Genomic DNA, 16,006 nt, shown 5'->3' with positions numbered 1-16,006 from the left:
ATGTATTTTGTTTGGTTGGTTAAAATGTTAATACTGTTTAACTGTCAATAAAACCTCTAAGCAATTTACAAATAATATTAAATTGTTCCAGAGGAAATAGATGCGGTCCTCAAAAACCTGAAACCACACAAAGCCCCAGGCCCAGACGGCTTCACAGCAGAATTCTATAAGAAATTCAAAGAACCCTTGATGCCCTACATGACCCGCCTATTCAACGACATCATAAAAGGGGGCCCCATCCCCAAAACCTGGACCCACTCCAAAATAGTCTCCATCCCAAAACCACTAAAAGACAGCCTCAAAGTAGAATCATACCGCCCAATCTCATTAATAAACCAAGACTACAAGATATTCACATCAATCTTGGCCAACCGCCTAAAAATCTTCCTACACAAGTTAATAGCCCCAGACCAGACTGGCTTTGTCCCTGGCCGCAATATAACAGACCCCATCAGGAAACTACTGAACCTGATCGAACACAGCAAGGCAACCAAACTCCCATTGACAATTATGTCCCTAGACATCCTCAAAGCCTTTGATTGCTTGGAGTGGAAATACATACTAGCAGTACTAACTAACATGAAATTTGGCCCCAACTTCCTACAAATCCTCAAACAAATATACTCCCAAGCCTCAGCAAAATGCAGAACTAACAATATGGATTCTAACACTATAGCTATCCAAAGAGGCACGAAACAAGGATGCCCACTGTCTCCCTTCTTATTTATCCTGGCTCTGGAACCCCTAGCAATCCGCATCCGAGCAGCCACAGACATCAAGGGAGTGGAAATAAAAGGCAGAACCTATAAATTAGGGCTCTTTGCAGATGACCTAATGGTCACAACACGAGACCCCATAAGCACAGCAACCTCCCTAATCAGAGAACTCAACACATTTGCAATGGTGTCAGGCCTACAGGTAAATTTTACAAAGTCAGAAGCTATGTGCGTCAACACCCCTCCTCACACCCAAAAAGAACTCACGAAGGTCACCAAAATAAAACTTTGCCACACCAAGTTCAGATACCTAGGGGTACAAATAACCAGAAACCTCAGTAAATTGTACCTCCACAACTACAAGCCCCTGTGGCGACAAATTAACAAAGACCTAAAGAGATGGAATAACATGAACTTCACTCTCTCAGACAAAATAGCCATGATCAAAATGATCACACTCCCAAAACTAACCTACCTATTCCAAACCGTCCCAATCTGGATCCCCTCAACCCAACTTCGCAGTTGGCAGAGAAAACTACACTCTTTCATCTTCTCACATAAAAAACCAAGAATAAGCCCCAAATACCTGCACCTCCCCACCTCAGAAGGAGGATGGGGAATCCCCAACATAGAAGCATATTACAATGCCAACCAAATACGCCATATAATCCCATATATACTAGAAGATGAGACAAAACAATGGGTACACCTAGAGAGGGACACAATTGAAAACACCTGCACCACAACATACCCACTCCTCCCAAACAAACTAAAGAAAATTCCCACAACACTTAACAGGTACACACAGACCATGCTCAAAGCATGGAAAACACAAATAGGCAAACTATCCCCAACCCCATCCCCACTAATCCCCCTGGTGTACCACCCATTATTCCACCATGCAGCACAAAACCTCAAGATAAAAACCTGGTGAACCAAAGGCTTATATCGCCTAATAGACTTTTATAAAAATAACAAACCCTTGTCAACACAAGAAATACAAGACAAACTAGAAGACACCCAAATGCCCTGGTTAACACAACACCAACTTCATGCCCTCTTAAACAACCCAACAGTAAAATCAGCAGCAACTAGGCCCCTGACAACCTTCGAAAACCTCCTCCTAACAACAAAGGGAAACAGTAAAGGGACGGTATCCGCAATATACAAAATACTACTCCAAAATCCCGCAAATCCCCTAGACGCAATCAAAAAACAATGGGAGAATGACATAGGCTATGAGATTAACCCCACTCAATGCACCAGAATGTGGTCTAAACCCCCCTTTAAATCCATATCAATGAAAAGAAAAGAACTCACACTGAAACTCACCTACAGGTGGTACCTAACACCAAGGAAACTAGCGCTAATACACCCAGGAACCTCACCAAAATGCTGGAGAGGGTGCACCTCCACAGGCACATACCTCCACATGTGGTGGGAGTGTCCCAAAATCCAACTATTCTGGACAACAGCCATACAAGAAATATGTAAAACAACTAAGCAAGTGATAGACATCACCCCAGAATTGGCCCTACTAAACATCTTCCAAGACAACAATGCCCATTTACACCACAAAGAACTCATAACCCACCTGCTCTCAGCAGCCAGAAACACCATAACCAGACACTGGAGAGACCTGTCAGGAGTAAGCATGGACCAATGGTACCAAATAGTATGGGAAACAGCCCTACTAGAAAAATTAACTAATAAACTGAAACTGACACGGGGACAAACAGAAGAAGACGCCTTCACCCCGGTATGGCTCCCCTTTATCACATACACAGCCCAACAGGACAATGACAATAATCCACCAACAGCATACAAATCAATATGGCTAACCTGATCCAAAACACCTACCCACCTCACTCACACACGAAAACAAAGATCACCACAGCCAATCACAAGCAAACAATCACACCCTAGGCCAACCCCAACCTCTCTCACCACCAAAGGAACACAAGTGAACAACACAAGCAACGCTGACACCAAACTCTACATACATTAAACATAATAGAAACACCGCCACCCGACCCCACCCCTATCCATCTTCCCTCTCTCCACCCCCCCCTTTCTTTTTTCTTTCTTTTTTTTTTTCTTCTCCCCCTAATGCCTCAACAAATGAAACGGATTTGTAAAAATGTTACATAAAAAAAAAAATACGAGGCACTACACTTCTGTAAAACAAGAAAATCCTTAATAAAATATATTAAACAAAAAAACAAAAAAAACCTGTCAATAAAACCTCTAAGCAATTTACAAATAATATTAAATTGTCAATTTAAAAAATCAACATTGAAAATAAGTTTATAAAAAAGAAAAAATCTACAAGTATATTCAATATAAGTTAATATATGTCTGCGTTATATGGCTGGGTAGGCTTGCCGAAATACATACATTTTTTAGTATGCTTTGGAAAGACAACAGCAAACGTACTTGTCTAATGTCAGTAGGCAGGGAGTTCCAAAGTGTAGGAGCTTCCACACTAAGAGATCCTTATAAGTGTGAAATGAACATGATGGGTCGGTTGTAATACTGCCACAGATCAAAGCAGTCAAGTGGGCATATATGGGATAAATGCAATCCTTCAAGAAAACTGATTCCAAGCTGTTAAGGGATTTATTTACTAACACATTGAACTTGGTCCGGTAACAAATCAGCAGCTGATGCAGATCTCTGAAAAGGGGTAATATATGCTGACAGAATCTCACACCTGTCAGCATCTATTCTGCAGCATTCTGTGCTAACTGCAGCTTCTGGATCAGAATGTAATTACCCCATAGATTTTGCACTTCTCAGAATTTTGCAATTCAGTTCTTGGCTCAGGAAACATACTCAAAATGTGCTATTTTAGAAATGTATACATTGAGATAAAATGCATATCTAGATATGCATGTTTAAATAAGGATGGGGGGTTAAAACATGCAAATTAATGCAAAAATGGAGTGGAATTGACTTATAAATATCCAGGAAAGTGGCACACAGTGCAGAAATACCTCACTGTGTAATGCTGATACCAAGTCTACCCATACAAAAGAAACCTCAACACCAAGAACCAACGAGATCAATCTCAGCTTGAGCAACAGTCAGCTCAAATTGTATTGCACTGATTAATAATAATAATTTTTCTCTTTTATCTTCTTTCTGTTCAGGGAAATAATGCCTGAACACTTTATTGGCTGCATGTTTACTTGAGCTTGGTTTTTTTAAGCATCCCTGAAACACAATGGACATAAGCCAATCTACTAAAGCCTCTGAAAACCCCATTCCAAAAACTAAAGGGCTTGTCCATCTCCCCTTCCGGAACAGCCAAAGTTGGCCCTCCTTCTCCCCAAACAAGGATATTCTCACCAACCCTTTCCAATTCTCCATCCTTGAATTATTATTCTCAATTCTGATTGCAAAGGAGGGAGCCCACCCAGCTCACAATTGAGTCATCTGTACATTGCACCGAGGTGTAACCAAGAGCATAGCTGAGACCCGGTGGTCTCAGAGTTCTTCTGGCCCAAAACACATAGAACTAGGAGGACGTTCATATCAAGACCAGCCAAAGTCCACTATGATATTACCAATTCATGCGCACATCAGCATTCCTTAAAGAATAAAAAAAGCACACCAAGTCTGCATTTCTGAGGGTCCTGAAAAGTTCAGCAGTTCTGTACATTTGTGTGTCACTAGTCATAAATCAGAATGGTATAGCATGCCTCTGTAGGGCTTTGGGGAAGAGTGGGTGGCCTTGGGGAGCAGAAAAGGCATTTTGCTTCTGCTTTGCTAACCAGTGGCCAATACGATAACATCTCAAAAGTTGTCCTCGCCGCAATAGGCATTGTTGGAGCCTCTTGAACAAAGCCATATTTTCAAAACATAAGAACAATTTTGACATTGGACTTTGTCCCTCCATCACTGCTTTCCTTTGCCTAAACCCTGGCACTGCAAATTTCCGAAAAAATAATTCTTTGTTGTCATTTGTGATGCCTTCCATTAGATCTTTCAAAAATTTACTAGTAGCATCTCTCTCTCTCTTGCTCCCTCTCCCTCTCTCTCTCTCTCTTGCTCCCTCTCAAATAGTTTTTATATTCTTTTCACTGGAAAACCTCCAGGTTGGCTTTTCTGATTGATTTAAAAGGAAAGGAAAGAAAGACCAAAGAAACAGTTGGGACAGTGGTTGCATTGCAGAGGGTTGGACAATATGACTCTTTGGGTCCCTTCTGACTCTATGGTTCTGCTGATTCCAACAGTATTCCTGCTGAGTGGGTTCCAAACTTTTCAGTTTGCAATATACCCTGCAAAGTGCAGCACTGGTGAGACTCCTCTCACAGCCACTCACAGTCTTAATTTGCTATACGTATATGCAAACTGGTGTTATGGGCCTGTCACCCTGCCCACTGCGTGCTTTGAGTACCTAGCAAAACCCCTGGGGAGATGTGCACCAGGAAGTCCCAAGAAAAAATCTGTACTCACAGCCTTGCGGCACATATTTGAGAGAAGAGACAGCTAAGGAGTAAACCCTAGAATCATAGAATTGTAGAGTTGGAAGGGAACCCAAGGGTCAACTAGTCCAACCCCCAGAAATGTAGGAATCCTGCCCACAGCAGTTGCTGGGTAGGCTTGAGCAACCAACCTTCTGTTTAACAGCCAGATTTTTTGTGCCACTGGAGAGTACCTAAGATGGTTGGATGGTGCCTTGCATGCCTCCTTCCGTCAACTCCTGCAGCCAAGCTGGTGCCAAATGTATTGCTCTGCTTTCCTTTGGACCATGTCAGTGTAAAGTGTGCATTAAAATGGATTACATTAGGGTAAATAACACACAAAACTACATTGTATTTGGGATTGTACTGCTTTGCAAAAATGTGAGTATTAGGAGAAATTTGTACTAAAATGTTGATGGTTTTTCAAGAGGGTTTTTTAAAAAAAAATCACAAATTCCTGCTGAAATGTAGAGAACTGAATTTAAGATTGTACAAATGAGAAGCAAAGAAACCGAAATGGACTGATTCACCCATCCCTACTGCCACAAAGTAAGTTAGGTTTGCTGGTCAAGGAGACCCAAGTCCCATCTCTGAGGTTCCACTGGCAGACCCAGCCTACTCCCAGGAGTGTCCACTTGCTTGGAACAAGAACCAAATGTGCAAATGACGGTGCCTACTCTGCTCTTCACAAAGAGAACAAAAGGGGCATGTCAGGGGTTGAGGTGTCTTAGCTTGTACCTCGCCGTGCATCTTAGAGGTCTGCATCTGATGTAATGACTGTGTGTAACCTGCATCTTCATCTACACCTTAACTGTGTGCTGACTTTGGAGTAAAGCCTCCAGGAATCTCAGGCTGAAAACTGTGTCTGAGAGTGAGAGTCAGGACACTTTTTAATGCACCCACCCACCAAGATCTGGGTCTGAGAGTACAAGGTTGTGGTGCCTTTGACAAGTTGCTATTATTATTATTATTATTATTATTATTATTATTAGCATTAGCATTAGCATTAGCATTAGCATTTATTCATATGGTGTCTCTGATGTACATAGAATTAAAGTGAGGAATTCAACCCCAAAGGATGGGCAATCTAAAACAATAAATATAAGCAATACAATAAAAATTACTAGCTCTATAGCAGGACCCCTAAGACTGAGAGATAGGAAGGAGACTGACTGTGTAGAGCTCGCCAGGTGGGCAGAAGGTGGGATTTTGGCGGGTGAGAAGAGTAGAAAAAAAAACCCCAATTTTCTATGCAACAATTAAATGAAGAGGAGACCCATTTTCCTCCAAAGTGGTTATCTTAATCAGCAGAGTAGAAGAAAAATACTAGATTGCACAAAACATCACCATTCGTACTTACACCAGAGGGCAGTGTACTTTAGCTCAATAGGAGAGAGTTAGAGAGAGAAAGTGCTTCAGTTACCCATAATCCAAACAGCTCACTCTTCTCCTGTGCTTGGCTAGCCCCAAGTCATTAGACGTGATCCAGAGCAAAACAGCCAACAGCTCCCACAGTCTCGTGTCTTAGATGATTATCCTCCACTTCAAACAGCCAGCCTCCCCAAAGGCATTTCCATCTGAAAAGCCAAATCGCCCTTATCTCACCACTTTTATCAGTTTTTCTCAGTGTTTAATCATTAGTCTCCATGTAACAAACTTGACACTCAGCAATTACAGGCCAGCATTGCAGGTTCTTTGCTAGTGAATGCTGAAAATCCAGAATTCAGAGGCAAAAGGATTCATCCAGGACACTGAAAATGTCGCTTTGGGGTGGGTGCCTTTTTTTTTTTTTTTTTTTTTTAAGAAAAGTTCCAAGATTTGACTATACTTTGGAAAAGGAGCCAAACGCTTCAGGGATTATTTGAACCTTAACCAAAGTGCCTTGGGTCAGATTCAAGGCTGACGCAGAAGTGCTACATGAATGGCAGGAGAAAGGGAAAGACTGAGAAAAACAGGTGTCTCCCCCGAGCAGTGTCAGATTTGTCCTCAGCTGACATTTTGCGGCTGTGCAGAAATTAAGAGCATATAACATATAAAAATATTTTAATGGATGTGTAACTTTCCCCTCTCTCCCTCCCAAGGAACCCCATATCTTGTACTGACATCCAGCCCTCCAAATAAATTATGTGAGTATCCGCCTGGTATATAAAATCAGATTAAATCTGCTCAATTTACATGCTTACATTATGTGATATTTTGTGGGTTTGGAATAGTTTGTTTTGTTTTATTACAAAAGCAAGATGACGCAGGAGGCCAAGGAAAGGGAAAGGACGGCCAGTGAGGATATGATCTTCTCCAATAGATAAAAATAAGGACAGTCTTGTCACATCCCAGCTCCTGAACCACCAGACATACACACACCCTAATTGCACATTGCTGAAGATTAGGAACACAGGAAGCTTGACAGAATGTCATGGATCCATCTAGCTCAGCACCATCTACGCTGACTGGCAGTAGATCTCCAGGGTTTCAGACAGGGTTGATCTGCAGCCCTAGCTGGAGATACCGTTGGGGTCTGAACCTGGGACTTTGCATGCAGAGCTGATACTCTTCCACTGAGCTACAGCCCTTCCCCAGGATCTGCTCTGCTTTCTGTATGGAGCATTCATTTACTCTTCAGTTTCTTCTTTTAGACCCATTTTAAAAGGGGAGACTATCAAGCCCAGCGGTAGAGCATGTGTTTTTCATGCAGAAGGTTCAGGTCCTGGTGTCTCTAAGAGACATAGTATACATTTATATAATTTGCTAGTATCTAACCCCAGTTTGACTGCATAGATTTCAGAAGCAAAGAATTCCAAAATACATTGAAAACAGTGTAGCGAGAACATTGGATTTTTTGAGGCATGGTGAATTAACGGGGCCTTTTTCCATTTCCCCAGCTCAGGAAGGCAGAGCTGTAAATTAACTGTTGCTATAGCAGTGAAGGTAATCAGACTCAGAGATGATATATGGGCTGGAGACTTCGTCCTTTCCTGGGTCCTGCCTATTTTGCCATCTCATCTATACCCTGTTAGGGTAGCACTGGGCAGCACACTGCAGGGGGCACCACAACAATGCTGTTGAACGGAGCACGAGAGGTGGGGGGGTGCGCCAAATTTTAGCATCACATAGGGTGCTGCTGAAATTCTGCCACTGCCTGTAGCCCTCCTGGGGTGATGGGGAGGAACAACCACTGGAAATGTGAAGGTCTTCTGCTGTTCCTTCTCCAAGGAGACCCCGTGTCCCAAATCTGAGCCAGGCTGAATCCTGACAGTTGTTGTTGTTTTTCAGTGGCACAGGCCCATCCTTGTGGAACTGCTTCCTACTTGGATGCACATTTGGCTCTCTTATTATATGAGTTTCAAGGGGCCTTAAACATCTTTTTGTTCTGATCTGCTTTTAATTGATGATGCCGGGCTGGAGTTCCCAAAACTCTTGTTGGTTTTTTCCATTGTTATACCGAGAGTCATTCTCTGGCCTAGACTGCAATATCTATGCTGCTGTTTGAATATATACATATATGTGGGTTTTATATATATCACTGTATGATGCCATTCTGAGCTGCTGCTTTTTAGCCCTGAAAGCCAGCAGAAAACTTCAGACTAAATCCCTAAGAGCAGAGCTTCGTCTCAGCTTAAATGCCCCCCAACCTGTGTCCCACTGCATCGTTGGCAGAGATCGATCCAGGATAATTAGCCTGAATCAATTTTCAGCCCCATAAAACTTTGCATGTCAATAAGGACATACCATGGACGTCCGCTGTCCTTAAGCGGCCCGTGAATGTCATGTTCCCTTCCAAGATTACAAATAAGAAGTTCAGCACTGCATTCCACATCCACCGGAAGATTCATATCTCCCTGGCCGCCACTTTAAAGTGATTACCACAGAGTTGTTATTCCACCATGTGTATATATCATAAGGATGTCTCAAACATCTGTTTACATTTAATGGCTGGGGCCGGGGGAGGGGGGAAGAGGCCCACAGAATTATATATTTTATATTATTCTCTTTCTTCCAAGACCAAACGCAGGAACAGATGGATATAAATGATTTCCAACCCATGATGGAAGTACAGGGTGATATTAATTGGCGGCTGAGATGCCATTTCCACACCACACATGGCTAAGTGCCCAGGACACTTTTACGTGGCCAAATCCAACCCCAGATTGGGCTTTGTGGTTGGTACCCACAAACTGGCACGCAATTTGCCGACAAACTGCAAGAGAGGTAAGATTGTACGACTTTATAAACTGGGTGCTCGAACAAGGGAGGATTGTGTCCCAAACTTCTTGCCTTTGCTGCAGAATCACTAGCCATGGTTCTGAAACTTAGCCACTGGCCTCTGGACTACCACCTTCGGTATTTTTGGGTGTCCCTTGGCTTCAGGTCAACTCCAACTCACAGCTTTGCCTTCCGCCTGGGCTCTCACCTCATGAGAGCAATAGAATCTGATGTGGATCAGAACCTTTGGCTGCTCAGTCTTCTCTCCCCCCCCTCTCTCTTACTGTGTGTGTGTGTGTGTGTGTGTGTGTGTGTGTGTGTGGTGTATAGCTCCTTGCTACTATATTTTCCTGCTGATGTTGCTTGGTGCATTTGTTGTTTTTTCTTAATTATTACTTAAATGCTAGAAAAGTTTCAAGAGGTTTTTTTAATAATAATAATAATAATAATAATCACGATTTTCTGTTGAAATGTGGAGAACTGAATTTAAGATTGGGACAATGAGAAACTGAGAGACACTCAAACTGACAGATTTTCCCTCCCGCCCTTGGAACCCTTTGTTGATCCAATGCCAGGCAACTGTTCCACAGGTGCAGATCCTCCTCTAACTATTTATGAAATGTCTATTATGTCTTCCCTTGGGTGCATGTGCAGGCAGGCAGCTACGGGTGTCTATGGACTGAGGCACTGATCCAACACTGGTATTATTGGAAGTGGAACTGAACATGGCACCTCTGGTTCGCGTGCATGAGCGCGCGCGCACACACACACACACCAAAAACCATGCACGAAGAAGCATCCTCAGAAGAATGCAACAGTTCTGTCTTCCAAAGTCACACTGGGTTGCCAAGGAAAGGGCAAGTGCCACCATCCATTTCTTGCAAGTCCCAAAATAATTGAGTAAGATTTAGTGATTTGAGAAAAAGCAAACAAAGAAGGATGATTGTTTTAAAAACAGCATTCTGCCCATCAACCTCACAAACGACACTGATGAAGCAGAAGATTGACAGATTCTAAAGATTTCAGCTAAGTAAACAAGATTTTCATTTTTAACCATCTAATCTCACTTCACTGATCCATGGATTAAATGTTGCAGGCCTTTTTAATCTATATACTTTAATCTATATACTAATATAGTATATATAGTATATACTATATGAGTGGGGGTCAAATGCCAGTTGTCTCTCTAGCATTCTAACCTCGCCATGCACATTAATTCCACCTTTCACAATTATTTCTGCCACTGAAAGCTTCCAGAGCGAGCTGGATAATAAACACAAACAACGATGAAACAAACAGTGAGTACTATTTGGAAACAATTCAACCACTGTCTTGGTGCCAATATGGGGCCTTTGTGTTGCTTTGGTTTCACCCAAGGATGGGAGACTGTGACAAACACGTCGTGTGCTGGCTCTCTCTCCCCCTCTCCAGGGAAGTGGCTTCACCCAAGACACTTTTAAAATGTTGGCTGCTTTCTCAAAGAATAATTTTGCCTCTCCAAGTTGTAAATAACATCCAGGGCCATAAACAGCCAGCCAGGGACATGGCGCATCTCACATAAGCAAGGGGAACACTTGAGCCTCCATCGGTGGCATAGCCAAAACCTCTCCCTTCTCCCAGGAGTGTTGCGGTCACTTGTGAATGTGATGCAGCTGTGGGCCATTAAAGCAAGCAGGGATGGACCAGAGGCTGGGATTCCAAGGGCTGAGAAAGCATCGCAAGCATGTCAGAAATTCAGGGTCTCTTAGAGGGGGAAGGGGAGGCTTTTTCTTCTTACACATGTTCAGTGTGTGAGGATAGAGAGCAGCTGGGAAATGAATGGAGCTCTGAGAAGTCACGAGTCCATCCTCAAGGGGGAAGCCATGAAACATTACAGGCTTGTAGTGAAAAATGATGGTATGCTTGCAACAGATGTTTCTTTCTCTCTCTCTCTCTCTCTCTCTCTCTCTCTCTCTCTCTCTCTCGGTAGGGCACATTGCAGTGAATTTATAAGTTGCTGCCACACTGCTCTTCCTTCAAAACCGCATCCAGCAGCTTCCCATCCCATCAAGCCATAGATCAGATTCCAAGCCATTCAGAAAATGGTGCAGAATCAGAAGCTCGTGTGATCTGCTCCAGCTTGCATGACTTGTTGCACATGAACAATTTTTAATTGCATGTGTGGATCCAGCAAAAATCATTCAGGCTTATGGAAAATGCATCCCTCTCTCATGATATACTAGAAGTGGTGGACATGCAATGAAGCTGAATGTTGGAAAGTTTGGGACAGATAAAAGGAAGTACTTCATGCGGAGCATCGTTAAACTATGAAACTGGATCCCATAGGAGGCAGTGATGGCCACCAACTCAGACGGCTTTAAAAGAGGATTAGATAAATTCCAGGATGGCATTGCTATCAATAGCTACTAGCTACCACAGCTATGTTCTCTGCCCTCTACTATTGGAAGCATCAATGCTTCTGAATATCAGTTGCTGAAAACCGCAGGAGAGGAGAGCACTCTTGTGTTCAGGTCCTGCTTGCAGGTTTCCTATAGGCACCTGGCTGGCCACTGTGAGAACAGGATGCTGGACTAGATGGGCCATTGGTTTTTATGCTTTTATAGGATGGTCTTGCTAATGCTTCCTCTAGGTGTCATCTTTGGGGTTCCCTCCAAACCTGAAATTGTATATCTGTAAGATGGGATTTCTGTAAAGTAATAGAAACTGCTAAAGTAGGTCAAAGCAGTCACTTTGTTATGTTAATAGACCTAGCCAAGTTTGCTAAATGTTGGCTTTGTTATTTTAAGCTTGGGCAAAAGTGTTGAGTAGGAACTAAATAGCTGGGGAGATTTCTAGAAGGTAAGTCGCAGAGGAGAAGTCCTCTCCTCTCCTCGGCTGCAAAAGTCAGTGACTGTAAGAAAAAAGTGGAACTGACCACACAGTTTTGTCAGTGGGGACTAGAAAGCACAATGAGGGTTGGATTTTGTTCTCTGTGAGAAAACAAAGCTATGCCTAATTGACTGGGGGAAAGCCAAGATCTGCTGGGGAGTGTTAATACTATGAACCTTCTCTCTTACGTTCTGCCTGTATATAAGAGCAAATAAAACCACACATCATAAAGACAAGCTTCTAGAGACCTTCCTTCCAACAAAAGCAAAGCCAAGGTATGCACCAAGCCCCCTTTGTTCCCTAACTGCTGGGAGAATGAGGTGCATGTAACATTTGCACACAATCCTGTGGAAATAATGTTTTCCCTTCAGCTTAATAACAGCATCGCTGAGAACTCTCCTTCCGTTTAGGTACAACGGCATTCAGGCACCAAGATTAGATCAACTGAGAAAAACTAAAAGCCAGGTTGTTTTACACAATTCTTTTAAAACGAACAAGATTTTACTCATCCAAGGGCAAGAGGGAAAGCAGAAAATTGAAAGCTTTTAGAGGTTTCACCTCGTTATACATAATTATGTGAGAGTAAGGTACAGTACATTCCCTTCCGCATAGCACAGGTAAGAGAAAGAAAAATGTGGCTTACTTTTCCTCATAATGAGGGCATGCCTAGTTCAGGATTCTTGAAGAAGTGGTTTTGTTGAGGAGGAATCATCCCTGCTGCTTCCAGAACCAACCTTGAATAGAAAAAATAAAACAAAATACATGTATAGAGGGACTTCTGTGTGAATACAATTTTTAAAAAGCATTAAACATGGGGGAGGGAATCTCTGAATAGCTACCAATATTCAAAATGAATGTTACACCCCCCCCCCAAATCAGAAAATTATATCCACCACTGAGCTGTAAGATGGAATTTATTGCTGGATGGTTTTTGGAATCTATATTTTCAGAAAAATATAACTCATGTATTATATTTCTGAAAATTTTGAGTACGAAGAAGAATGCATTAGATGATTTTCTGAAATGCTTATTATTATGCTGTGATTGTATTATTATAAAGTGATGATAAAAAAACCCCACACACCAAAGCAAAGAAAGGATAAAGAGGTTTCCCCATTATAAAGAAACCACCACAGTTCAAAATGTCCTGGGACCAAACTGCACCTCTCAGTTGCAGAACGTCTCCCCTCATTTGCTGAAATCCCTTAGCTTTGTGCTTATAGTACAATCTGCTGCCCCACAAACAAAACCCAGAAGAAGTTTCTAGTATCTAGTATCTATTCCAGTAATACAATAACAATACATACTAAGACATATAATATCACAGGAACATAATCCTGGGGGGGAACTAGAAATCAACAATGAACAGTTCATTTAACCCACATAAGCGTTTAAGTAAGCATACAGCTTACCAACAGACCAAGTCAAAGTATCCATTAAACAACTCCCTTCTGAGGGAGGGTAGAGCAGCACAGGTGAAGCCACCCACACCTTGATGGCAAATTTGCTCAGGCTTTTAAAGTGCATAATCTGATGTGCATTTTATGTGAGCTTTATACAGTATATTTAAATAATTTACTGGTCACTTCTTATATTGGGATTTCAGGGAAGGGCACAATAAAAAGCATATATTAAACGCAATTAATATTTTATATATGCTATTTACTGCTTAGCTACTACTTTTAATGTTTTAGAGAGTTTTTTATGGAAAAATGCTGTTTTATTAATTTGTTTGTCTTATTTAATAAAATTTATACAACACCTCAAAGCGCGTTACAAGTGTAGGTGCAGATAATGCTAAGGTTGCCTGTTTGATCCCCATATGGGACAGCTGCATATTCCTGCCTTGCAGAGGTTTGGACTAGATGATCCTCAGGGTCACTTCCAGCTCTATGATTCTATATATTTGTTCTAAACTGCTTTGAAATTTCTTGGGATTATCTGGAAGTGTTTGGTTTTTTTGCCCCCCCCCCCAAGAGAAAAAGAGACATAAAATAATGAAGAGCAGACAGTCTTCAGCAGGTTCATTTGAAACAACTGAGCAACAGAACAATCTGCCATGCAAAAGTGGATAATTAAACATCCACATCTGATTCCAAGTGGTTTGACCCTGCTCTTTTGCTATTTGTATCTAGATTTATTCTTTTTATTTTAAATGATTCATTTCTTTCTGTTCCCAAGTATTTTTTTCCAGAGGCTCTGAGGTTGCAATCATGGTGCTATTAGCTAATGAATCCCAAACCCAAATAACGAGCAACTCAGGGTGTGGGTCCACTTACACACAATGGGGAAAACACCACTGCTACAATACCAAATGCTTGAAATTAAGAAATGAGTAAAACCTAACTTGAACTTCAGCCCCCCCCCCCGACCACAATCTTGGCACTGCACCAAAGCAGGGACCCTCCCTTTCCATTGATTTTGCTCTGGTATAAATAGCTCATCAGCAAAGAAAAGTGAGTTTAAAGTATCAAATGTTCAAATTGTGCGCATCAACAAAGAGGATGCTCTCTTCCCTCTTGAAAGGAGGGAAGGCTGAGCTTGGACTGAATGAAGTGCCTAATGATACCTTAGCTGGTTCCTCCATCAGGGTTGGCTATTCACCAATCCTGCTTCATCAGCAACAAAGGAACTCTGATCACAAAAAGGCCAGGATTCAATCACATGTACTGAATCCCGCCTGGTTTTCATCTTATTTTTCCTTTTATTGCACAGACTCCATTAGAGTGAGTCTTTCCGATAATCAACATGGCAGCCATCTCCTTTTGAGAACAAGACGTTAAATAGGCCGAGCATTAGCTCCACAATATAATCATTTTACCTGCTTCCTATGCTGATTCAGCTTTCACTCAACACTTACTGGATTTGAGAATATCAAGCTAATGTCACAGAATAATTTGTTTGCAGAGTACAATTGCATAGGGCAAGAAGCACTGAATGCCTGCTCAGTGTTTGCTCTGAGTGGGTGTGGGGCAGGGTGAGGGCCAGAAAGGCTGCCTGTGGCTATCCAAGACGTTTCCTTGTATACAAAGTGCAATAAAAAGAATAATTGAATATGTCTACATGTATATTCTAGCTTTCCTCCAAAGAGCTCAAGGACATAGCTCAAGGTGGTGCACATAGTTCCCATCCCCACAACAAACCTGTGAGGTGGATAAGAGGCAGTGACTGGCCCAAGGTCGCCCAGTGAGCTTCATGGCTGTGAGGATTAAACCCTGGTCCCGCAGGTCCTAGTCCAGCACTCAAACCATTACACCACACTAGGTCTCTGACTAATGGCTCTATTCATGATGTTTTTATCTTATCTATCCTACTGTCTCCAAAGCATAAAACAAATGCCTCAAAATAAAACCGCATATCAAAATGGGTTTTGAGCTACAAAATTTTGAGCTACAAAAACATGAGGTGCCAATGCTCAAATACTGATAAAAGTGCCATGGCTGCCAGCACAAAATGGCTGCCGCAGGCAGCTAAAGGGGGGGGGGGGGAGAGGTGCCAGTGAGGGAGGACTGTCACAATCAAAGCCACATTTCCTGAGGCTGGAAAGCTTTTACAGCAAAAGTGGTGACTCTTGGTTGAGAATATCTTTATCTATGTACAGAGAGAGTGAGAGAGAGAGAGAGGTCACATTCACACCACACATTAAAAGCACTGTGGAACCATTTTAAATAGCCATGGCTTCCACCTGTAGTTGGTTAAAAGGGTCAAGCACTGTTAGGATACGGCTGCAATACGTTCAGATTTTCCTGGACA

At 42.2% G+C, this 16,006-nt stretch overlaps 1 protein-coding gene across 7 annotated transcripts in view; it reads right to left on the bottom strand.

Annotated features, from left to right (window-relative positions):
• Nucleotides 1–16,006, bottom strand: part of ZNF469 (zinc finger protein 469) — a 286,315-nt gene that overhangs the window by 235,762 nt on the left and 34,547 nt on the right. For 6 of the 7 annotated variants that reach the window (XM_081017728.1, XM_081017725.1, XM_081017731.1 and 3 more), the window contains exon 2: nucleotides 12,897–12,987. The gene's annotated coding sequence lies outside the window, so the exon portion shown is untranslated. Of the gene's footprint in view, nucleotides 1–12,896; nucleotides 12,988–15,396; nucleotides 15,428–16,006 lie in introns of those variants that run through there. The other variant, XM_081017729.1, reaches the window with a different exon arrangement.

The sequence above is a fragment of the Podarcis pityusensis genome (assembly GCF_964106645.2).
Source record: "Podarcis pityusensis genome assembly, chromosome: 8".
Taxonomy (NCBI): Eukaryota; Metazoa; Chordata; class Lepidosauria; order Squamata; family Lacertidae; genus Podarcis; species Podarcis pityusensis.
The sequence above is the reverse complement of the archived record's forward strand: the minus strand, read 5'-3'. Positions and strand labels throughout refer to the sequence as shown.